The 25,616-nt window shown below is 48.4% G+C and overlaps 1 protein-coding gene across 3 annotated transcripts in view; it reads right to left on the reverse strand.

The window, feature by feature from the left end:
• Positions 1–25,616, reverse strand: part of COQ7 (coenzyme Q7, hydroxylase) — a 243,798-nt gene that overhangs the window by 11,659 nt on the left and 206,523 nt on the right. The window contains exon 7 of one of the 3 annotated variants that reach the window (XM_069647137.1): positions 1,341–1,739. The exons of the other annotated variants lie outside the window; for them this stretch is intronic. The gene's annotated coding sequence lies outside the window, so the exon portion shown is untranslated. Of the gene's footprint in view, positions 1–1,340; positions 1,740–25,616 lie in introns of those variants that run through there. 3 annotated transcript variants of the gene reach the window in all.

The following is a 25,616-nucleotide window of genomic DNA, read 5'->3' on the forward strand; positions in this document are numbered from 1 at the left end:
CGTCCAATTTGACATTAACTGCAAGAAAACCATTTTGTACTGTGGTGAGAAGGTGGTCAAATTTGGTGTTTTCAGGTGAGGTCGTGGAGGCCTCGATCACTGAAGTCGGCACACTGGCCGGTGCCTGGGAACTTGTGTAGGAATCAATTGGGCCCGTTTTCTTCTTCTTCTTGGCGCTAGTCCCCATTTGCATCGCCCAGAAATACGTTATATTTACCCAGTTACAGCAGCGTGATCCTTCCTGACCGGGTCGGGCCAGAGGGAGATGTCGGGTGTCGCGGACTGAGCGGGGAGTGAGCGGGCCAGCAGGAGGGGCACACTTATCTGTTTTAAATGTTGTTGGCGCAACGAATGGTATCCAGCACTCCCCACCGTGTGGCATGTCCTCTATCTGATGCCCCCGATCTGTAGTGGATTGTATTCCAAGGATCGATGCGGTCTCCCTCAAGATCCCCCAAGGCAATCAACACCCCCCGTCCAGGACACGGGTGATGGTGCCAGTAGGTGTCCGCAAGATGGTCTGTCCGTTGAAGGGTACGTCGAAGTCGCAATGCATATCAGGCGGGAAGGCTGGCTCTACCCACACCGCGTCCCTGATGAGTCGCTGGGGCCGCGGTCTCCAGTAGTATTCCCCCGGGTCTCATCCTCGGATCACATCTGCGCCCACGGGCAGGCAGCTCCGATTTTTAACAAATTATTCACCAGGAGGTCCTCTAGGGTTTAGGCAGCACATTCAATTTACGTAGGTGGCTTAGGTGGCTCCGAAAGAGGATTTCATCGAAAAAGGATTTTCGCCGGAGAGGAGCTTGGCAATCAGGCAGCCATCTTACATGCACGCTGCAACAGCGCCCCCTTTCCCCCCGACATTCTTTCCCTGTGCACATACAGAACATGAGGAGGCATAATCAATAGTATCTAGTCTTATCCCGGGGTACCAACACTATCGTTGTAGGAGTGTCAAGCTTTTATGTTGGGCAGGATGTCCATTAATATGTGCATCATGTGACCACTTAAGGGTTTGCTGTCTTGTCTCTGGTGTTGAGAGAAATAGACGACCTTGGACAAAGGGCAAACCCTCATGATGGTCCATATTCCAATCTTGTAAGTAGGGTGCATTTTCACACATTCTTGTATAGTTGAGATCAATGCAGGAGGTGGAGTACAGAGACAAACAAAGTGTGTTTGTTGAAGAACAGTATCTGGAAACACAGGAAAAGTTTCCTCACCTGAGAGACGAGATAAGGCGTCGGCTTTCCCATGTGTAGAACCGGGATGGCGTTTAATCGGGAGTCAAAAGCGGAAAAGAAAATGTGCCAGCGCACTTGACGACTGTCCACACATTTCATAGTAGCCAAACCTTTAATGTTGCAATGGTCTGTATACACGGTTATTGACCATTTAGCGCCCAAGAGGTGATGTCTCCAAGCCAAGAATGCGTCTTTAGCTCTTTCTCAGTAACCGTGTAATGCATTTCAGCAACACAGAATGTTCTCGAATGGCATGCCAGATGTAACAAACCAGTGGTGGAACAAACTTGAGACAAAAAAATGCCCCCAGGGCAAATGAAGATGCATCAGCTTCTACCACAACAGGGGAGCCTGGATCAGGGTGTTGCAAGATGGGGCTGTGGTAAAAGCGGTTTTCAGTGTGTCAAAGGCATCTTGTTGAATAGATGTCCACTGAAATGGAACTGTTGGGTTTGTAAGATTGTTCAACGGAGCAGCAATGGCAGAGAATCCCTGAATAAAACAATGGTCAAAATTAGAAAAACCAAGAAAACACTGCAAGGCCTTAACTGTCAAGAAACACTTTCATATTAGTTGCGTTCATAGAAAGACGCTCTACAGTTATCTGGAATCCTAAGAAGTCGATCTTATGGACGTGAATTCTGATGTAGTCGGAGTAACACCTCTTATACATGGTTTATATGCGTCTTATATGACAGGGAAAATAACAGTATATCATCCAGATACACAATACCTTATGAATCCAGGATGTCATGAAATATTTCCTTCATGAAACGCTGAAACTTTGCGGGTGCATTGCATAGGTCGAAAGGCATGATGGTGTATTCGAATGGATCATAAACCATGCAAAAAGCCGTCTTCCACTCGTCACCATCTCGGATCAGATTATATGCACCTCTCAGGTCAACCTTCATAAAGATAACCACTTGTTTCAGTTGATCTAATAGGACCAAGATCAGAGGGAAAGGATACCTATTCTTAATTGTAATCTAGTTCACCCGTCTGTAATCTACACAAGATCGAAGGTCACCTTCCTTCTTGGGAACAAAGAATATGGGGCTCGCAGACTGGGATGGTTTGATATGCATGTTGTACAAGGCTTTGTCAATGTATTCTTTCAATGCTTGGTCTTCTGTAAGGGGCAAAGAAAAGATACAACCACTAGGTATCTCGACGTCTGGAATAAAGTCGATGGGGCAATCATATGGGTGAAGGTGTGGTAATCATCCAAGAAGGAAGCGTATTCTTCAGGTATACCTGAGGTAAAAGCGCCCACCAAATGTCCAATGATTACTAGGGCTTGATAAAGGGGATTGGTATACAGATGCAACAGTCTGACATTGTGCATGAACTATGGGTTAGTTCCCTCCTTATGGACTCACTCCTACCACCTTTGACTATCACTGTTCTTTCTGCTTGTTACTCCCATGTTGTCATCCTGATGCGCAGTGCTTTCTAAAACCCTTTGCTAACATCTGAATCCAAGATTGAAAAGTCAAATCTTGCTGTTTTTACTTTGTGTTAAAAAGTCAAATCTTGCTGCCCATTGCAAAATTCTCTGTATTTTACTTGTATACTGATGCTGCTCTGTAACTTGCCAGCCCAGTGACCTCAACACTCTTTTGTCCCACACCTACCTGCCTTAGCCCCCCCAGTTTCTCCATCCTCTCCTCACTTCCACCCCTGTGGCGCTTTCTGTTTCTCCTATCTTTTCCAACTGCTTCTCCATTTACTAGACTTCCCTTCTCACTAAGTCTGGTAGGAAGAAGTTCAAAAAGGATATCTTGGCCTCTAACCCTGGTCTTCCTATCGCCAACACCTACTCCAATGCTTCCTCTAGACAGACCCTCACTGACATCCTCTTTGTCGTTCCTTCGCCAGATCTATGGACTCCTCATATGATCTCTGTGCTCTGTCCCATCTCCTCCTCTCCCATTAATGGTGGCACTCGCTGGGAAGTTCTCATGGCTTCCTTTGACTCCTCTAAAGTCATCATTAATGTCTACCTAAATGGCACTGTCATGGTCCAAGGCCCTCAGGCCAATCTCTCCCTCTTTGATAGGCACTTCCCTCGCCCCATCAATTTCCTCTCATCTCCTGCTGTCCCCTCCTCTCCCCCCTTGGCTACCTTGCCCTCTCTCTCCTCCTCTGCCCCTCCGAGGCGCTTTCTCCTCTGCAGGGCATACCTCTGATCTGTACCCCTCCCTGGAAGGTCTTTAAGGCTGGTAACCTTCTTCATATTGCCACTCTCAACTCTCACTCTGCTGTCAAACACTCCTCTGACATCTGCCACCTCCTTGAAGAACTAGGCCTTGATGTCCTTGGACTTACTGAGACATGGTTCACAGCCAGCTCTATCACAAGCTTTGACACTCTCCTCCCTGATGGCTACAAGATCCTCTCCGCACCCAGATCCTCCTGGTCCGCTGGGAGTGCGAGGGGGGGTAGCCCTGATCTTTCCTGAGTGGATTCCTGCCTCTGTCATTCCCACTCAGACCTACTCCTCTTTTGAATGTCTTGTCTGTAGGCTTTCTCTCTCGCCTACCCATTCTCTTACTGTGGCTACCATCTACCGGCCTCCTGGTCAAATCACCTAATTTCTCTCTGAGTGGGCGGACCTCTCCTCCTCCCTCCTGGGCTCTACCACTCAACTGCTCCTCCTCAGTGACCTCAATATACATTTAGACTCTCCTTGTTCCTCCTATGTACTCTTCCGTGACCTCTGCGACTCCCTCTCCCTGTCCATCCTCCCCTCTGGCCCGACTCACTCTGCAGAGCGTACACTTGATGTCTCAATCTCCTCTGACCTCCCCCTCTCTCCTGGAGTGATCACTCCCCCCTCTCCTCTCATCTCTCCCTCTCTTCCCCTTCAAGCCAAGCCTACCCCAACACTGCCACCTACCTTCTCGGACATCCGGCCCATGAAGTGGGTGTCAGTTGAGGCTTTTGCCGCCACTTTCCCCCCCCTCCCCCCTCCACCTCTGGCTATCTCACATCCTGACAAAGCCCTGTCTCTGCTCTACTCTTCAATTTCTGATACTCTTTATGCTCTTGCCCCTGTCACGAGGATCCGTTTGAAGTCCAAAGCCAAGTGCAATTCCTGGTATGCCTCTGACCTAGCTACACTTAAACATAAGTGACCTAGCTACACTTAAACATAAGTGTAGGGCAGCTGAGAGGAAATGGAGGGCTTCCTGTTCATCTTCTGACAAACTATCCTGTCGCCTGCTACAAAGGCAATACTGACTCTCTATCCTCACCAAGAAGAGTCCACATTCAAGCTTGTGTCTCTGCGGCATCTAACAACTCGGCCAAACTCTTTAAAATCTGCAAGGAGCTGGCCAAACCTGCTGCAGTCTCTACCCCTCCTGTTGCCTCTCATGCTCTTTGCAATGCCCTTGCCTCGCACTTCATTTAAAAAAACCCAGGACATCCTGTCCACCCTCTCCACCCCCACTCCCTCCTGTCCCCTCTCCATCTGTGCTTGCTGACCCTCCTTTAGCCACCCCCCCACCATCCTTCTTGTCCTTTCCTCTTTTCTCCCCGGACGAGGTCGCTAGACAAGTCTGATCTGTGAAAGCCTCATCAAAACAGGTTCATCCCTGTTCCTCTAAAACCATCAAGGACCACATTGACACCCTTGCTCCGGCCCTTGGTGATTTTTGCAACCACTCCTTTGCCTCATGATCCTTTCCCTCCCCTCTGAAGCACCCCCTTGTGCATCCTCTTCTCAAGAAACCCACAGCTGATCCTTCTTGTCCAGCTAACTATCGCCCAATTTCCATTACTCCCTTTCTGGGCAAACCCCTGGAAAAGTTGGCCATCTCTCAGCTTAACCTTCATTCCAATTCTATTGGCTGTCTCCATGGCCACCAGTCTGGCTTCAGAGCTGCCATAAGCACGGAAACTGCTCTCCTGAACATCCGTGAAGATCTGCTCTCCAACCTTGACTCTAACATTCCCTTTGTCCTCATCCTCCTCTATCTCTCTTCTGCCTTCGACACCGTCAACCATACCAGCCAGGTCAACCGTCTCTGTGAAAACCTGGGTATCACTGATCAGGCTCTGGCCTGGCTGACCTCTTTCCTCTCTGATCAACCCTCCCAGGTCCAACTTGGGTCCTTCCTATCATCTATCTTCCTTGTGCACCCTCTTCTCAAGAAACCCTCAGCCGATCCCTCCTGTCCGGCTAACTATGGCCCGATCTCCATCACTTCTTTCCTGGGCAAACTCCTGGAAAAGCTGGCCATCCCCCAGCTTAATTTTCACACTGATTCTGTTGGTTGTCACCATGACCATCAGTCTGGCTTCAGAGCATCCAGAAGCACGGAAACTGCTCTCCTGAACATCCATGAAGACCTGCTCTCTAACCTCGATGCTAATCTCCCCACTGTCCTCTTCTTACTTGATCTCTCTTCTGCATTTGACACGATCAACCATACCATCCTGCTCAACAGGCTCTGTGATAACCTGGATATCACTGATCAGGCTCTGGCCTGGCTGACTTCTTTCCTCTTGGACCGACCCTCCCAGGTCCAACTTGGGTCCTTCCTATCATCTATCTTCCTCTCTACCTGTGGTGTTCCCCAGGGGTCTAACCTCTAGCCCTAGCTTTTCAACCAATACCTGGCAACTCTCGCCCACTGCATTGCCATTTTCTGCTCAAATTTCCAGTGCTATGCTGACTACACAACTCATTTTCAGGCTGCCCTCTGCCACCTCCTCACCCTCTCTCATCTCAGATTGCATAACTGCCATTCAAGATTGTTGTGCCGCCAATGATCTTTGTCTGAATGCCAGCAAGACAGAGATCCTCCTCATCAGTACACCTTCACCATCCTTTCCCCTCACTCTCTGGCAGGCTTCTCTTGGCCCTCCTCCTACCCCCACCTGCGAGGCTAAGAACCTCACGGTCATCTGACTTCACTCTTTCCTTCTCCGCCCACATCTCTGAGGTCTCCAAAAAGTCAAACTTCCTCCTCCACCTCCTCAGAGGTACTCTGCCTTTCCTCTCCTTCCCCCAGAAGCTCATGGTATCCCAAGCTCTGGTTCTCTCTAGGTTGGACTATTGTAACAGCCTCTTTCTAAATCTACCTGCCTCTACTCTCCACTCGCTGCAACTAATCCAGAACAGGACTGCGAGACTTGTCCTTGGCCTCAGTCCCTGTGATCGTATCTCTCCAGCTCTGAAATCTCTCCATTGGCTCCCAGTGGATGCAAGGATTACATTCAAAACCCTCTGCATTGTCCACAAGGCTTTCTGGGGCCTGGGTCCAGAATACCTTCAGCTATCCCTCCGCAAATACCTCCCCTCTCGAGCTCTTCGCTCCTCTACCTCTAACTCCCCCAGGGTCAGTCGTTTTTCAAAGAAACAAGCTGGGGCCTTCCTCTGGAACAGCCTCCCTGCCACTCTAAAACTTGAGAAGCATCTCCAGTTCCAGAAGCACCTCAAGACCTTCCTCTTTTCTTCTGCCTTCACTCCCTCTCTCCCCTGCTGATCTGTTCTCTCTTGGTGCCGTGCACCTGGCCACCCTCTGTCCTCGGGTCCAAGGTACCTGCTCACCCTGCCACCCTCCCGCACTGCCTTCAGGCCACCCTTTGCACTGGGTACTATATCTGTACCCATACAGCCCCCACCACTTTTTCTTCCTGCACTTATCAGACCTATCCGGTCTGCTGCTTTAAATCTAGCACTTGCAAATTACTGGCTGCACTACCACTGTTTGTTGCCTTTATTATTTATTTATTATTAAACGGTTTCTCCTCTGCTTCGCACTTTCCACTTCTCCCACCTTCCATGCACTTTTCCCCTCCCCCTCTCCCATGCACATTCTCAATGTCACTGGGCCTAGTAAGATCGCTGTTTTGTTCTCCCCTGCTCCCCTCCCTTGCCGTGCTCTGAAACACTTGTGTACGAGCGCTACAGAGATAAAATATCAATAAGTGGAATGAAAATCTAGGGTAGTATGAACCCAATCAATGATAGGATTATGCTTTATTAGCCAGGGAATTCCTACGATGATGCCAAGTTGGGGGACTGCAATAAGATTGAATGTAATTTGTTAAAAGTGTTTTTCTTGAATGGTAAGAAGTTGGGGCAGGGTTTGCTATCAAATCAGACCAGAGACAGGATTAGTGCCGTCCACTGCCTGTACAGTTTTGGGTGTTATTATATCTTGTAGTGGCAGTTTTAAGGAGGCAACCAGAGATATATCAACATAGTTGCCTGCGGCACCTGAATCTATCAAGACCTGAATGGGTTGTTCTGTTCGTCCCAGTATGGTAAGACAGGCCTCAATGATCATATGAGTGGCCTGACTAGAGACAAACGTGTCGAGGGGTGTAGAGTAATCGAGGCCGATCCATACCCCTTGCTTTAAGGATGAGCCTTCCGAAAAACGGATATGCGTTTTGGTCTTTTAGGACACTCCATAACGAAATGTCCACTGTGACAACAATAGAAGCAGGCATTAGAGACAAGTCGCTGTTCTTTCCACAGATGTCAGGGGAACTAGAGTACTACCAATCTGCATAGGTTCAGGAGTACTGTCCATAGAACCCATAGTGTGACTGGGTGTAAAGCTGGCTGTTTTACATAGTTCACCTTTATGTTCTGCTCTTCTTGCGTCTACTTGGAGAGTTAAGCCAACGAGCTCTGTGTATTGGGTAGGCAAAGAAGGAACCACAGATAGGGCATCTTTCATGGTATCACTAAGACCCCTATAGAAAACAACAGATTTCTTGTCTTCAGGCCAAGTCTTAGCAGCTCGCTGATTGAATCGGGTGATGTAATCCAAAAGTCCTGCCTTTCCTTGCGTTAATTCTAAGAGTTCTAGGTCTTCTGTCTGAGCCTTGAATAGGGCGTCGAAACTTTAGACATTTCCGAGACTAGGATGTCGAAATCATACAAAACAGGACTATTGCCTTCTAAAAGAGGGTTAGCCCATGTGGCTGCTAACCCACCCAGATGTGACAATGTGAAAGCGGCCCTAGTTGTGAAGTCAGGAAAGGCCTGGGGTCTATATAAAAAAATGCAATTTTCACTGGTTGATAAATGTGCAATTTTTGCGGGCCTCTCTGGAAAAATGCTCTGGACGAGCCAGAGGGAAAGGAGTAGGCACTGAAGAGCTGGTATTGAAGCAACCCATTCCAAATTCATCACCTGGAGGTAGAGGGTGACGGCCACTCTGAATTGCATTCAATCGTTGATGCAATACTGTATTGGCAGCAGTCATGTCTGCCCCGAGTGCCATAATGGCCTGAATCAAGGCTGCTACCGGGTCCTCAGCGGCCTTCATAAGTTCAAATGGGAAAAAGAGGCTTCTCATCTGTATCCTGTCTCATAAACTGAGGTCCCAGATTAACTTATACCTTCTTCCCCAAGTACCAGCCAGGGAAGAACAAAGAAAATCCCTGGCCAGTAATTGGGACAAAAGATGAGACAGGATACAGCACCTCCAGGCCCTCAGGCAGCTAGAAGAAAACAGGGAGTTAGTTGCACAGAACTTGAACATATATTCATGTAACCCCCCCCCCCCCCCCCCCCGGTAACATAACATACCTTATCCAGGAATAGGCAAGCCTTGAAGAGATGAAATCTTGCTGGGCGTTTGGCAACAAATCCCATATGAGGCAAACCTAACTTGAACGGCACGAGGGCCAAGCTAGGTGTATGAAAATATCCAGTTTTTCAGTCTCATCAGAGTTCCAGGTAGAAAGATGTTCTACAAAGTTCAATGTCCAAAGTTCCAAAATGCAGGGAAAATCCAAGAGAGTTCCAAAGGCACAATTTCAGAGTCCAAATCCAAGTAATCCAATGTGCAGAAAAAAGGCCAGTTCACCAAAAACAGGAAAAATACAGCAGCAATTCAAAAAACGCCAGAGCCAAAAATCCAAACACCAGAAAGTCAAAAAACACATACAAAAACAAGCGCCACCCGTAACAATAGCTGAGAAGCAAGGAGGTTCAAATGCTGAGCGTTTAAATAGGTAAGGAAAGGCATTTCCTGAGTGATCACATGATATGCTGCTGTCACGCGACTGCCTCTCTCCTTTGCTGGTGCACGCACACGCATCGTCTCGCGTCACTAAAGCGCCATGGCAGTCTCCAGGAGTGTTGCTGGGGTGCCTGCCACCGCGTTGTCCCAGGGAAAGAAGAACTCGTCCGTGACCGGAGCGGGACCCCTGGCAGCCTGGAGCAAGAGCGCTGCGATCAGCGTTTGGCAGGCGAGTTTGTGACAGAGTACTACATCATCAAGGTTGTACTTGTAAGTGAAGGACAGAGCAATGCAGTACATGTGGTAGTTCTTGAAGTGTTACGTGTTAAAATATAGATAGCCAAATAGCAGCACACAGTGGTTAGAATTGCCATTGCAGAGTTGTTAAATATTTAAATGTCCACTTAATAAGCAACCAGAACCTGTCTTGCAGCAAATTGGCCATGGCGTTTTGAAGACTGCTGTTTCGCATGATGAAGGCATCGTGGGTTGATCCTCGAAAATGTGGATTGAAATGGCAGGTGATCATCTGTGCTGTGCACGTCACTTTCACATTGATGGAGTTCAAATTTTTCTGTTGCAGAAGATCGGCTCCACTTGGGGCTACAGGTCTCGCGTGCAATCTGCCAACCAATCTAACAATGTTCGTGAATTAGGGAAAAAGCACAGAACCCACTTTTCACCTTGATTAGGGCCACAAGTGTTTTAGGGACTACAGTGAAGATCAGTCAAGATTACACTTAGCACTGGCTGCAGAGCACCACCCTGTACCTTGAAAAGCAGCTAAGCCACAGAAGGGCAGTACCACAATTAACTTCAGGAAATGTTATGAATTGCACTGTTGCACTCAAAGTCTTCCTTGATCACCTATAAAAGATATATAATGCTGCCTCTGGCAAGGCTGTAAGCTTTCAGCAGATGCGCATCAGACGGCTCAGTCAAGTTGATGCAAGGTCTGCATACCTGCTGTTGCTGCCATGACCCAGGTGCTGCTTCTCCCAGTTGCAGAATTCCCAGTATTGCTCACATCCCTCTACTGCAATGAATCAATATATAGACAATATAAGGCTGCTGCAAGGTGTGCCATTAAGGTCATTTAAATGGTTTGTTGATCCGTCAGAAATGAACTTTCTGGTGTCTGTTCTCACCTACCCCATTTTCCTCACTTATGACACCCAGGAGGAGGAGGACACCATCATAATTAACACTTCAGTAAAGGTCTTCAAAACCACTTCATCTTTCCACGGTTAAGATCAATACCTCCGAAGTCAGTAAATAGCCATGCATGTCTAGGTCTCTAGGGAGAAATAAAATGCTGTCACCATGACTATTATTGAATATAAAAAGAGAAAAAAAAAAAAAAAATTGGGCCCAAAATGAGATCTGTTAAAAGTCAAACCTGTGACCTATAGGTAACAAACCGACCACTGAATTGAATTCCTAGCTCATAAAACTATCAATAATGGAGTATTGCATACATATGAACATGTTTACATTATATAGAACATATAAAACATATGCTAGCACACCAAATGAAATGAATATGCTGCCCCCTCCTTAATAAGGCATGTCACCTGGGCATAGAAACTACAATGAACGTATGTGCAGGATGTCACATCCTTCTTGTGCAGTCAATGGCACTCAATGGATTCTGTATGTTTCATGGAATTTATTTATTGTGCATTTGTAAGGCGCTTACACATTAAGAAATTGTGTTTCAAAGCCCCCACAGGGCAAAGGTGAGGGAACAAGGGAGCAAAAACAAGACAATGGAACAAAGTAACAATGATGAGCAAAAGGCAGAGGCGGTCTTGCTAGGCTTTGTGAACATTTGGAACGTGCAAGTGCAGGGAGAGATGAGGGACAGAGGAGTGTAAGGGGGGGGGGGGAGGGGGAGAAGTGCTCGATGTTTCGATGTTTCACATGTTTCACAAGGGGGGGGGGGGGGGGGGGAAATGTGCCAGAGAGCCAGTTGCAGGGAAACTGGTAAATGTAGGGCACTTACCACTTGGTAGGAGAGTGAGGAATGAGGAAAATGTTGGCAAGTCTACGCTCAATATTTGAAATGAATAACTATAGTACTTCGGCTATGCAGGAACCACTAAGATTATTTCTATTTGCCTGAAAGTTATAGGACTATGCCCCGACTTTCTTTAATTTCAGAGCAATGCACATTCATGACCCCCCTGCCACAACTGAAAAAGCAGAGAGAATTAAAAGGTTGTCATTATTAATAACCAATAACACGTTTCTAATGTTCTCTTCACTTTTGTAACAATTAAGGAATAATCGAAAGATTGGATTTTTACCTTATGCTGAAACCGGTTTATTTCCTTGAAATTGGGGAAAGGGTGAGTAGGAGGCATACACTCCCCACCCGTACTCAGTCATCCCGACTGCATTCAATCTTGACTACTTACATTTCCCAATCATCATCATCGCTGCCCTTTCTTTGTGTTTTTCTCTTGAAAACACAATAACTGCACCCGAACATCTGCCGCCAGTACCATTCCTCACCCTCGTCTTTTACCTTACTATCCCACACTCACGCCTTCATCCCTTTGCATACCCCTTTCGCCTGTGTCCTCTTGAATCACTACTCAAGCCAATCTTGCACTGTAGCCACCGAAAGAGTTTTCTAGGAATTACTCATACCATTTCATTTTTTTAGGCATTGTTAGACGTTTTGAGAATTTTTTGTTTTGAGCTTATTTGTTTTTTAAAGAAACGTCTCCCAAATTCCATGACCTAAAAAAAAGTCCCATTCTGACTGGGTAATTACTGAAAACCTGTTAAACAAAAAGAAGTGCATTTACAAAATAGAGCCATGCATGCCTTTTATGGCAGAGTACTGCCTCAAGGTTTTCTGTACAGTGAAACTGACAGTAGAAGGGATGAAACAGAGTAGTCTAGCGTGCTCAGATTAGTTTGTTTTAAGCTATTTGTTGATGTTTTTGAAGGTGTTCAGATTTTAAACCAACAGCCACCAAATCTCTGTTTGGAGAAAAAGAAATGGAAATCTAGCTCTATCCATTTTCTTTTCAAATAAACTACTGAAAACTCAGTGAACTATTGATATAATGGCAAAGTCTGAGTCTTAGTAATCAATATGCCACATCAATGGTGCCCATGTTAAAACACTGAACCAGCTCTTAACTAGGTTTAGTTGTTTTAATCACCTTCAAGTCTTCTGGTGCTGAAATCAACCAGCAAGAGTCCAGAACACTGGCCCAGACAGGGGCTAGGATGCCATTGGGCTTCAAGAAAACATAAGCCTAAAGGAGTAGGTCTTAAGATCCCTTCAAAATGAGAGGCAGCCAAAGTTTAGGCATAGGAAGGTGGAAGAGCATTCCAAGAAGGCACTTTTGGCCCACAGAGAGAAGAACCCACCATATCCTCTTCATAAAGGAACAAGTGGCTTTTAGCAGTTAGCAGCAACTCAAGGGCACAGAACAATGGGGACAGTAAGGCTGGTGTTTCAGCTTGAGAGGACCAGACCCATTCAGTGCATTGTGAGCAAGACAAAAGGATTTAAATTAAATGCCATAAAAGATCGGTAGCCAATGAAAATGACTCAGCAACCGAGATACATGGTTGAATGTAATAGCACCCAGCAGCAAGCAAGCAGCTGCATTTTGTGACATCTACAATCGCCTGATCAAATGGACTGTACAGCCAAAATAGAACAGTAGTCTACCCTGGACGTGATAGTGGTGGTTACCAGAGGAACCCTGGTATACTTTGCAGGATCCGGGAGGTGATTGAAGTAGTTACAGATTACCACATTTATTTGAGTCAGAAACCGGTCAATTAATACCCTAGGGTTTTAACTGAAGATATAAGAACTGAGGGTTGGGGGGGGGGATAATGCCGATAGTGCGGTCAAAAGGCATCATCCCAAATATTACAATAATCAACACCACTGTCTTTTCTAAACTTAGTTGCAGCCTGTTATGACCCATCCGCCTACTGTTGGCTGAACGGCAATACGAAAGTGTCTGTGCAGAATCAATGGCTTTGACTTTGAGACAATGCAGGATCTGGGTGTCATCAATGAGGAATAAAATCTGAAGATAGGAGTGGATGCATCGAGCTAAGGGCTGTACAAAGATATTAAACGGATGGGAGAAAGAGCAGAGCTGTGTCGCACCACGCAACTAATAGTCGTAGGTTTGGAGAGGAAAGAAGACAATTTCATGGGATCTATCCAACAAAAAAAAAACATTTTATCCAGGCAAATGCTTGGTTCTGCACATATGACGCTCTGAGAATGAGACGGGTCTGGTGATCAATGGTTTTGAACACAGGTAAAAGATCAAACAATATCAAGGCAGGTCTTCGACCATCGACCACCTGACGAATATCAATACCCAAAGCAAGGACTGGTTCAGTACCTCTATTTTGGTAAAAACCAGCTATGTGAGGATCAAGAAAAACAGATAATTCTAAGAAGGGCTGCGGCTCTACAGTGACTGGAAATAGAGTTACCTTGGCAATGAAGGGCAAGAGGGAAACAGGGTGAAGATTGCTAGGATTTCCAGGATAAAGGGTAGGTTTTATTAACAGCATGTAGATATTTGGAGAAATGGAGCTCCATGACAAAAGGGGACAGACAAAAACAGTTCCTAGTTGATGCATTGTTTAACAGAGAAGTGTCCTAGAGACTAACGGCTCTTGCATAAAGCCACAAGAATGGGATAGCTTCCTAAATTGACTTGCAGGTTTCTCAAAGAATAACAGAGTCGATGTTAAGTAACCTAGAAGAATCAAAGGTGAAATTACGAAACAAAATAGATCAAAACTGGAAAAAGGGACACAATGAGGCAGCAGTGCATACCCAATCTACTCCCATAGTCAAACTATACCTTCAGCGAGCTGAGGCGAATAAAGGGAAATAAAGGGGGGAAAGGAGAGGTAGAAGATAATAACAAGATTTAAGGAAGCGTGGGCCATACCACGAACATGCAGTACAAGCAGTATGGCCAGTATTTGCGAAGCAAGCGCAAGTACCCCAAATGTAGCACAAAGCGCTGCAAACCCATGTATGCAACTGGCGTGGAAATTACGTATCCTGGAAATGGGCAATTTGACTACACCTGAGATGAACAAGTTACTTCTTACCTTGTAACGTTCTTTCAATGGGATTTTCCTCCGACGTATTCCTTATCTTAGATATCTCTTTCCAGCTTTGCTGGCCTCGGAAATTTTTTCTCTCTAGAGGGCGCTGCGCATCGACATCCGCCGAGTCGATGTCCCTCGACAGCCGCCGTATCGACGTCGACGTCATCCTGCCTATAAAGGCCGCGCGCAGCGTCCGTTGCTCAGTTCCGTTTTGTAGCCCACAATAATTCTTTCTGGACTAGACTAATCACCCTGAAGGAGCGAGCGTAAACTGCAACAACAAGGGAAGTAGTACTGCGGGGATGGATGGGAGGGTCGATAAGGAATACGTCGGAGGAACAGCCCATCGAAAGAATGTTACAAGGTAAGAAGTAACTTGTTCTTCGAAGGGATTGCGTCCTCCGACGTATTCCTTATCTTAGATAGGCTCCCATAGCAGTATTCTGTTGTTGGAGGTGGGAGTACTGACTTCATGCTTCCTCTTATTGATGAATAGAGTGCAATACTGCCCTTCCAAACCTAGTTTCCTGACTGGAGGAGGAATCCAAGTTGTAAAACCGTGTAAAGGTATGGACGGACGACCATGTGGCAGCCGCACATATGTCTCTAAACGGCACTCCTCTTTTGAGGGCCGATGAAGCTGCAATACCTCTGGTCGAATGAGCCCTAAGATTTTGAGGGGGCTCTTTTCCTGCCAGTTATAACATTCCAAAATGGCTAAAATGATCCATCTGGAAATGGTCTGCTTAGTTATCGGTAACCCCAGCTTGTGACCTGCGTAGCCTACAAACAGCTGGTCTGCTTGTCTTATCCTAGCCAGTCTACTAATGTAAAAACTTAAAGCCCTTCTTGGGTCCAGCCTGTGTAACCTCTCTTCCTCTTTCCCCGGATGGGGAGGAGGATAGAAAGATGGAAGGGTAATCTTCTGTGTGATATGAAATTCAGAAACCACCTTTGGGAGGAATATAGGCTTCACTTGCAGAACAACTTTGTCTTTGTGAAAGATTGTATGAGGGGGTTTACAAGAAAGAGCTTGTAACTCGCTCACCCTTCTAGCAGATGTAAGTGCTACTAATAAAACAGTCTTAAGGGTAAGAAATCTTAACGAACAAGAGTGGAGTGGTTCGAAAGGTGTGGCCATCAGGAAAGTTAGGACTAAATTTAAATCCCATAGTGGAACCTGGAATGGTCTTGGAGGATAAACGTTAGTTAACCCCTTTAGAAACTGTATTACCACGGGTAACTTGAAATAGGATGGTTCTTCCCCAGTGCGCTTAAAGATGGATAGCGCTGCGAGATAGCCCTTGATGGTGCCAACTTGAAGGCCTGAATTCGCTAAATAAAGTAGGAAGGACAAAACCATTGGTGTACCACATGAAAAGGGATCGATATTCTTTTCCCTACACCAGCTGCCAAATCTGTTCCAACGGCAGCGGTATAAAGATTTTGTTGCTGGCCTTCTTACCGAAAGCAACACCTCCATAACGTCATCAGGGAGGTCCCAATCCTTGTACCTCAGCCTTTCAGAAGCCAAGCGTGAATGTTGAGGGTTTTGATGTCTGGATGGAGAACCTGACCTCCCTTCTGTGAGAGCAGATTCTCTCTGAGTGGAAGTCGAATTGGAGGGCAGATGGACAAGTCTAGAAGGTCCGGGTACCACGTTCTCCTGGCCCAATCCGGGGCAATTAGGATCATGGTTTTCCAGAATCTTCTCAACCTCCTGATCATTTGAGGAATGACAGGGACCGGTGGAAACGCGTACAGGAGCGGAAACTCCCAGTACACTATGAACGTGTCTCCTAGAGCTCCTCTCGCGGGAAATTCCCTTGAACAGAACAGATCGCACTTCCTGTTGACACTGGTGGCGAACAGATCCACCTGAGGGGTTCCCCGAAGGGCGAAGATCTCTTGAAGGACTTCCTGAGCTAGTTCCCACTCGTGGGAGACTGTGCTCTGCCTGCTCAGAGCGTCCGCTGTCAAGTTCTTCTCTCCGGCTAGGTGAACTGCCAATAGAGAGATTCCTTCTTGGAATGTCCAAAACCAGAGCTGCATCGCCTCTCTGCAAAGAGGTAGTGATCCTATGCCTCCTCTTTTGTTGAGGTAATGCATGGCCACTGTGTTGTCCGTCATTATCAGGACATTCTTTCCTTGTACAGATGGCAGAAAAGCCTTCAGTGCAAGTCTGATGGCCCTCAGCTCTAACAGGTTGATATGTAGTCTGGACTCCGGTGGAGACCAACGACCGCTGATGGTCAAGTTGTTGGCGTGGGCTCCCCACCCCGTGAGTGAGGCATCCGTGACTACTGTTATCTCCGGCCAGGGTTGCCAAAACTGCTCCCCTTTCAGAATGTTCTCCCGACAGGCCCACCACTGAAGGTCTCGAGCCACCCTGTCGGGAACATGAAGAAGATCTGTCATTCTCCCTGAGAATTGTGACCACTGAGTTCTCAGTGCCCACTGGAGGGATCTCATTCTCAGGCGAGCCTCTGGCACTTGGAAAATGCAGGATGCCATGAGGCCTAGCAACCTCAAAAAGTCGAAGGCTGGGAGACGTTGGGCATTTTGAAACTTGGTGACCATCTGTAGAATATCTTGAGCCCTCACCTCTGGTGGCGAGGCTTTTCCCAGGCAAGTGTCCAGGATCGCTCCGATGAACTGGAGTCTCTGCGATGGTATCATTTGTGACTTCTTTAAATTGAGGGAGAAGCCCAGTCTGTGAAGGGAGTGGCAAACATGATCTAGCTGGATCTGAGCTTGTTCCGAAGATACAGCTCTGATCAACCAATCGTCCAGGTAGGGGTAGACGTGAATCCCTTCCCTCCTTAGACTTGCAGCCACTACCGACATTAACTTGGTGAAGACCCTCGGGGCGGAGGTCAGCCCAAATGGCAGCACTCGAAATTGATAATGAGAGTTGCCAATTGCGAACCTCAGGTATTTCCTGTGTTTGAGATGGATTGGCACATGGAAATAAGCATCCTGAAGGTCCAGAGATACCAACCAGTCCTGGAACTGAAGGGCCTTTAGGATCTGAGAAAGAGTTGCCATCTTGAATTTGTCTTTCCTGAGGAATTTGTTCAATTCTCGCAAGTCCAAGATGGGTCTCAGTCCTCCGTCTTTCTTTGGAATGAGAAAGTAAGGGGAGTACCAGCCCTCGTTCCTCTCCGCTACAGGTACCGGTTCTATGGCACCTTTCTCTAGCAGGTTGTTGTACTTGCCGCCATTGCTCTGCTGATACTGTCAGCCGAATCAATGCCCGTCTGGAGGGATTCGCACATAGCGTCTTTACCGTCCTTTATGATATTTAGGAACGTCTCCCTTTCTTCTCCCTCCGGGATGCAGTCAGCCGCTGTAGAAGCACACTCCCAAAGTGTATGGCTAAATCTAGCAAGGGTGCAAGTAGCATTAATAGATTTTAACGCCATGCTACATGCCGAAAAGACTTTTAGCCATAGCATCGTATTTTTTATCGTCCCTGAGCTGTGGGACGGTAGGATAAGCAGTCTTGATGTCAGTAGAAGATGCTGCCCGTACCACCAGACTTTCTGGGGATGGGGTTTTGGACAAAAACTCCGGGTCTGCAGAAGATACCCTGTATTTAGTAGACAGTTTTTCATTTACTGCCGGGACGACATCTGGGGTTTCCCATGTCGTCATGATTTTTCTTTGAAGAGCTTTATGAAAAGGTACTACAGGATCCTCCTGTGGACCTTTATCAAGAATATCCGTGAGGTCATCCTGTTGGAAAGCCTGTGAAGGTGTTGACCACCCCATAAATTCTGTGATCCTGGCCATTAAGGCTCTATAAGGGGTTTCAGCATGCTCCCCCGGGTCTGGCCTAGCGAACTCCACCTCTGGGGAAGTGTCTAAACCACTTGCCTCATGTAAGGAATCATGGAGTTCCTTTAATCTGCGTTCCTCTGAGGATAACTCCTCTTGAACTGGGGTTGCAGATCCCTGCAACTCAAATGTCTCTTCTTGGTCAGATAGTTCTCCCTCTTCCATAATTGAGGACATTGTTCTCAATTGGTCTGAACTCACAAAGGGTGTGAAACCCATCTCCAAGGCAGAGGGTGCCAAACTTGTAGTAATCGGTCTCGAAAACGTCGATGTCAAAGACGTCGAAGGCTTCGAACGTGGCGTCGAAAACAAAGGTGGAGGCCTCAAGGTCCTTGATAGAAGACCTGGGAATAGCCACTGGGTGCGCCGCAACCATGACTTTCCTTGGCGTCGACGCCGATGTCGAGGATGGCGTCGAGTCGACAGACCCGTGTGTCGAAGGTCCCTTCGACAACAGCGTCGAAGACACCGACCTCGGCGTCGACGGAACCTTCGTCGACGGCGTCGACGGAACCTTCGAAGAAGGATTCGAGGTCTTTGCTTTACTCGAGGGTTCGTGACGCGCTCGAGAAGCTTCCTTTGCCGGGTACTGCGACTCGTGGCGTTTTGGACCTTTGGGTCTTTCGACCAGAGCATCGCTCTCGGCAGTCTTCGAGGGGGTCGAGGCCGCTTTCTCGAAGACCCTCATATTTTTTCGGAATTCCTCCCATTCAGCCCGGGAACTATGTTTCGTGGGGCAAGGGATTCTCTTAGGTGAAACAGAGGAAGAGGAGGACGAAGAAGGGGATCTTCGGCGTCTCCTTTTCGAGTGCTTCGATCTCGAGGAGTGATGGGACCCTCTTCGAGACCTGGAGCGCGAATGGTGACGAGGAGACTAATGTCTCGACTTCGTCGAGGAAGAAGAAGCTTTAGAAGTCTTACTTTTTTCCAGCTTCCCCCTACGCTCCTTCAGGGCCTTAGCTGTCATGGACATACAGTCCTCGCACTCCGAACAATGGTGTTCAGCTCCCAAACACCACAGACAGACCCTGTGAGGGTCAGTCAGCGACATCTTTTTTCCACAGTCTCGGCATTTTTTAAAGCCGGACCGAGGGGTCGTCGGTTCAGACGAGGAAGCCATCGAGTATGGATTTCGAATATCACGAGGAAATTGGAATAATTCTCTACGAAACTGAGCAACGATATTCCGAGGCACTGAGTAAGCGCGGAAAAACGGAACTGAGCAAACGGACGCTGCGCGCGGCCTTTATAGGCAGGATGACGGCACCCTCTAGAGAGAAAAAATTTCCGAGGCCAGCAAACCTGGAAAGAGATATCTAAGATAAGGAATACGTCGGAGGACACAATCCCTTCGAAGTGTCTTATTTAATAATTTCTAAGATTTCTCATGATGATACTGCTGTTAAAGTCTGCAAAGATTGTAAACTTAATGGTTATGATTTGTTTGCATGGTACTGTACCTATAAACTTCATTGGCATTCACATTTATTAACTATATTACTTACCACATGCAACACTATAATTACACCTGCAGATCCTATATCTATATTGCATTTTGTGAAAGCTGTTTGGAAATGATGAATGAAGGACACATCCAGCCATGGTTGTATGTGCATCTTGGAATATTGATGAAGATCGGAGTATATTTGAGACACACGTATAGGGATCAACGCCTGACAAATGTACTGCTGGTGCATACATACATTAATTTATATGAAGACTGACAGAATAGAACGTGTTTTAGCACAACAAACAAACGGAAATCAAGTGGCCAATAAAAGTGCAAGTACTACAGAGGGAAGGTTTCTGTATGTGGAATCATCAATAGTCTCAGAATTGAGCTAATTATATGCTACACTTTATCAAGATGTTGGCGCCTGAGAAAGTAAAAAAGAGTATGTTTTATGAAAAACTACACACACTCTAGCACCGTACCACAGGAAAACTGTCTCCAACTACAGAGGCTTAAGTAGGTTAAGTATTAAAACACCTACACAATGCCTTGGTTCCTTTTCCATCATTCCTTGATTTTCTTAGAACAAGTAATTGCCAGTGCTGTCCAGTCCTTACACAGCTCAGTTTGGCTGTGCTCTATAGTTCTTTGAACTTTCTGTTCTGTAGTGTAAACCTGATCCCTAGATGCCCTTCTTTGAGAGAATTCCTATTCTGGTTTCTTTTCCTTCGCTGAGTGGGAAGATGGTATTTTGGACTTGTAATTGTGCTATCCTTGCTCTTCTTTCTGGACTTACTCTTGGACTGTGCTCCTGACTTTCACTTGCACGTCTCCCTTGATCCCATATTGATGGTTGGGTTAGATATGGTGTGGTGTTTTTTTCCCTACATCTGTGTGAATGCGTATGCGTTCCTCCAGCAAGTATTATTCCTACTTGTCTCTTGTGTTAGTACTAAATGATCTTCACTTTGCTGTTGTAGCCTTGCGGGGTCCCGTGAGAAACGAAAGGGTGTCTTACATACTAGTCCCTGGGAATCCCTCTCTTAGGTGGCCAGGGCACGCCATTGCCTTTGGATCCAGACCTGAGGGAGGGCCGGTGGACCAGTTCGGGAGGATAACCTCAGTGAGGGGTCTTCAGGGAGCAGGGACGAGGCGACCGGTGGTGAGGCACGGTATTCCCCTTCTTTCCTGTGCCCATGACCCATCCTTTTTCATAGGATTCTCTGATGTCCCAACCTCCCCCCCCTTTTCTACACAAACATTGGATCAAGGAAGAGGGCGACAGAGTAAAGAGGCTAACCTTACATCTCACATTGGACATGTTGCGCTAGTCAGGTCAGGCAAAGTCAGGTACTTGACTTTAAGTGCATACATATGATACCAATTAGCTCTCCTCACACGGATAAAAGGTGAACATAGACACACTCTGAGGAAGGTGGAGCACGAGCAAGAGCAGAACGTCCGGGCGAAGGCAAACCTACAGGAGCAGAGCAAAGCATCGAGGGACGAGAGCAAAGGGTTGAGAACCCCAGGAGTTCCCCCTGCAGGAGGTCGTTGCCTCCAAAAGGCTGCGAAAGACACGTGCAGAAGGGCAAATCCCAAACAAGAAGGCTGCATTGTATTTCGATAATGCCAGCGACCCTCCCGGGGGAACGGCAGAGTTGGGGAGGCGAGGCCAAGCCTGTTGTACTAACCTTGACTCGTGAATTGAAAAACTGTAAAGACAAGAAAGAAACATGCACAGCCGGTGAGTTAGCAAGCGACAAGAAAGACCGGTGTGTGTTAAGGAAATATTGAAGTTGCAACATTATATCGCACAATTGAAGGCTGCACGAGTGTGGATGAGACGCAAAGAAAGGCAGACCTGTGAATGAACTTTGAAGTAACGATAGCTGTAAAACCAGCGATACTGAGTAACAGAGTGGTCCGGCGAAAGTAAGTAGCCCACGCGAAAGTCTCAGTGAAAGGTGAAACATTTGTAGAGATAAAGTGAATTAACTGTAAAAGCGAAGTGATCAAAATTAACCCAGAGAAAAGGGAAGAGTAAAAAGGTGAAGTTGAACTTTGGTGCTCAGGACAGTGAACTGCCCAGACCAAGAAGCATTGGGGCAAATAACACAAGAGTGTGAGCTGAAGGGAAAGTCAAAGTGGTCCTATGGAGGTCTGAAGTGAAGGAACAAGTTACTTACCTGTAACTGTTGTTCTCCAGCATGGGTCTGGCATGGATTCACATGCTCATGAATATTCCCTGTCGTCAGGCTGGGAATCCTCGGTAAAAAAAAAAAAAATCAATATCAGTTTCGTTTCTGATCTGTCTTTCTCAGTAGTAACCAATCACTGGTCTCTGGGTCATACTGCCCCCAGCCAATGACTGCCCTCTCCCTAAGCCTCGCCTCTGGCAGCCATCCTCAGATTTGATAGCACGCAAAGTGGCAGTATGACCAAGTGAGGAGCCGCAGAGGGGTAGGAGGGAGGGTTTGCATATGAATCCATGCCAGACCCATGCTGGAGAAGAACAGTTACAGGTAAGTAACTTGTTCCTTCTCCAGAATGGGGTCTGGCATGGATTCACATGCTCATGAATATAAGAATACATAGCAGTACCACTTGCACAACCAACAGGAGGTGGCAAAGGCTCAACATTAAGCATTACATCAACAACTCAACATTAAGCAATTCTTACCTCCTGACCAGTCTCACCTTAGGCGAACAGGTTGCACAGCAGTACTTGGCCGACCCTGGACTCCTCTCTGGAATCCCAGTCGACGCAGTAGAATCTCGTGAAGGTGTGCGTCGACCTCCATGTAGCAGCCCTGCAGATGTCAAGCAGGGGCACACCAGACAAGAACGCCGTGGTAGCAGCGATAGCTCTGGTCGAATGGGCTCTCGGACGGCCAGGCAACGGCCAGTTTGCCAACCAATGACAGTGCATGATGCAGCCGGAGAGCCATCTGGAAATGGAAGCCTTCGAGAGAGCCTTCCCTTGGTTCACAGGTCCAAAGTTCACAAATAGCTGTGATGTCTTCCGAAAACTCTTCATGCGGTCCACGTAGAACTTCAGCGCTCTAGCCACATCCAGCGAGTGCAAAGCCCTCTCGGCAGGCGACGAAGGCGACGGGAAGAAAACAGGTAACATCAAGGGCTCGTTGAGGTGGAAGTCCGACGGCACCTTGGGCATAAAGGAGGGGTGTGTCCTCAGCACCACCCTCGTGTTGTGAAAAGTCAAGTATGGAGGCTTGCAGGATAGGGCCTGGATCTCTCCCACTCGTTGTGTGGAGGTGTTGGCCACAAGAAACGCAGTCTTCCACGACAGGAACTTAAACGGTGCCGAATGCAGGGGCTCGAATGGCGCCCCCATGAGCCTGGTCACCACCACGTTGAGCTCCCACGCCGGGGCAAGGGCCTTCACCGGCGGTAACGATCGGAACAGTCCCTTCACAAATTCCTTCACCAGGCGATGGGACCACAAGGACGCCCGTCCTGTGGTTCTGGTGTATCGGGAGATCGCAGCCAGATGTATCTTGATGGAGACGTGAGCCAGTCCAGCCTTGGCCAGCGACAGTAGTTACGGCAGCACTTGAGGGGCCGTGATCCGTAGAGGGTTAATCTTCTGTGCACAGCACCAGACAGAGACCCTCTTCCACTTATGTCCGTAGCACTTGAGAGTTGAGGACGCCCTCTCTTTTGCAAGGACCTCTCTGCAGTCAGCCGGGATATCGTACCCTCCAAACTCTAGTGCTGCAGGAGCCAGGCCTGCAAGTTCAGCGACTCCGGGTCGTGATGAAGTATGGCACCTCCTTCTCTGGAGAGAAGATCCGCGTCCATCGGCAGCTTGACTGGTGGGGACGCTGACAAGTCCAGAAGGTCCGGGAACCAGATCTGCCTCGGCCACACCGGTGCGACTAGGCTCATCCTGCACCGGGACCTCTTGAGCTGGTTGACGAGTCGGAGCAGCAATGGCAACGGAGGGAACGCGTATAGTAACAGGCCGTCCCAGGGGAACGAGAAAGCATCGCCCATGCTCCTTGGCTGGGGAAACCTGCTGGCGAACCTCTGGCACTTGGAGTTCGTCGCCGTCACGAACAGGTCGATCCGTGGTTTTCCCCATTGTCGGAAGAGTCGATCCACTTGATCCTGACGTAGTTCCCACTCATGGCACAAGCGCAGCTCCCTGCTGAGAGAGTCGGCGATGGTGTTCTTTATCCCTGCCAGATGAAAGGGCACCAGAAACATCCCTTGGGCGACAGCCCAATGCCACAGATCCTGGGCTTCCTTGGAGAGGGCTGGGGGTCTGGTTCCTCCCTGCGTCCAGATGTAGAACATCGTGGTGGTGTTGTCGGTGAAGATTCTCACCACCTTGCCCTTGAGGGACGGGAGAAAGGACCGGAGGGCCCAGAACACTGCACTGAGCTCCAGGATGTTGATGTGGAGCGTCTTCTCCTCCGGGAGCCAAAGGCCTCTCGCGTGAAGTTCTCCGGTGTGCGCTCCCAACCCTTCCAGGGAGGCATCCGTCGTCACCGTTACCTGGTGGGATGGGGTCTGAAAGTCTGTGCCCGCCGTCAGATGAGCACGGGTGCCCCACCACCGGATCGCTCGTCGGAAGGTCTCGTCAAGCGGGATCCTGTCCTCGAAGCTGCCCGTCGCTTGGATCCAGCGGGAGTCGAGGAACTCTTGCAGAGGGCGCATCCGATGCCTGCACAGGCACACAAGATATATGCAGGAGGACATCATCCAGAGGAGGGACTTGATGGACCTCACCCTGGCCACGTCCGTGGCCAGCAGACGCTGCACCTTGGCCAGGATGGCCTTTGTCCTTTCCTCCGACGGCGAGGCCAGACGCACCACTGTGTCGAGCTTAGCTCCCAGAAACAGTGTGACTTGCGACAGGACCAGGTGGGATTTGGGAAAGTTGATGGAGAATCCCAGGTCCGTGAGCAGCTGGACGGTCTTTGCTGTGTGATCCACGGCGAGCTCCTTTGTCCTGGCTCGGATGAGCCAGTCGTCCAGGTAGGGGTAGACGTGGATCCCCTACAGGCACAGCCGCGCCGCCACCGGTGCAAGGCACTTGGTGAACACCCTGGGTGCCGACTTCAATCTGAACAGGAGGGCCTTGAACTGGTAGTGCCGTCCTTGGACCACAAACCTGAGGAACTTTCAGTGTCCTTTCAGAATGGGGATGTGGAAGTACGCATCCTCCAAATCCAACGATGACAGGAAATCGCCCTCCTCCAGCTGTCCCAGCACGTGCTGGAGGGTGACCATCTGGAACTTTTGGGCCTTGATGTACTTGTTCAGTCGTCGCAGGTCCAGGATGGGGCGCCATCCTCCTGTCTTCTTTTTCACTAGGAAGTACCTTGAGTATACTCCGGAGCCCCAGAGCCTCTTCAGGACGAGCTCGATGGCACCTTTTTTGAGCAACGCCCTTACCTCCAATAGCAGTTGAGGGACGCGATTTTCCTTCCTGACCACGGGTGGAATGCGGGGGCACTTTTTTAGAAATTCGAGGGCGTGCCCCTGGGCCAGGGCGTCCAGCACCCAACGGTCGGTGGAGATGGACTCCCACACGCTGACTAACTTCACCAGCCGGCCTCCCACCGGGGTGCTTCGGTGGGGGCCCGACCCCGCTGTCGGTTCAATCTTGCTTGGAGGACGCCTTGCTGCCTTGGCCTCCCTGACGACGACGGCGGGGCCCACCCGACTTGCCTCGTCCTCTATAGGCTTCCTGTGACGAGGTGCGGGCCGCTTGGCGGTACGTAGAGGAGCCACCGCTGAATCCCTTGGAGGCACCCTGCTTGCCTCCGGTGCTCCGAAAGGACAGCCTTTGTTGCCGGAGAACGCCTAGGGCCCTAGCTGTCTCCGTGTCTGCCTTGATGGCTTGGAGGGACTCATCCACCGTTTTCTCAAACAGGTTGTTCCCGTCGAACGGCATGTCCAACACTTTGGCTTGTACATCCTGGC

The sequence above is a fragment of the Ambystoma mexicanum genome, chromosome 2q (genome assembly GCF_040938575.1).
Source record: "Ambystoma mexicanum isolate Mex_15411 chromosome 2q, UKY_AmexF1_1, whole genome shotgun sequence".
In the NCBI taxonomy this organism is placed as follows: Eukaryota; Metazoa; Chordata; class Amphibia; order Caudata; family Ambystomatidae; genus Ambystoma; species Ambystoma mexicanum.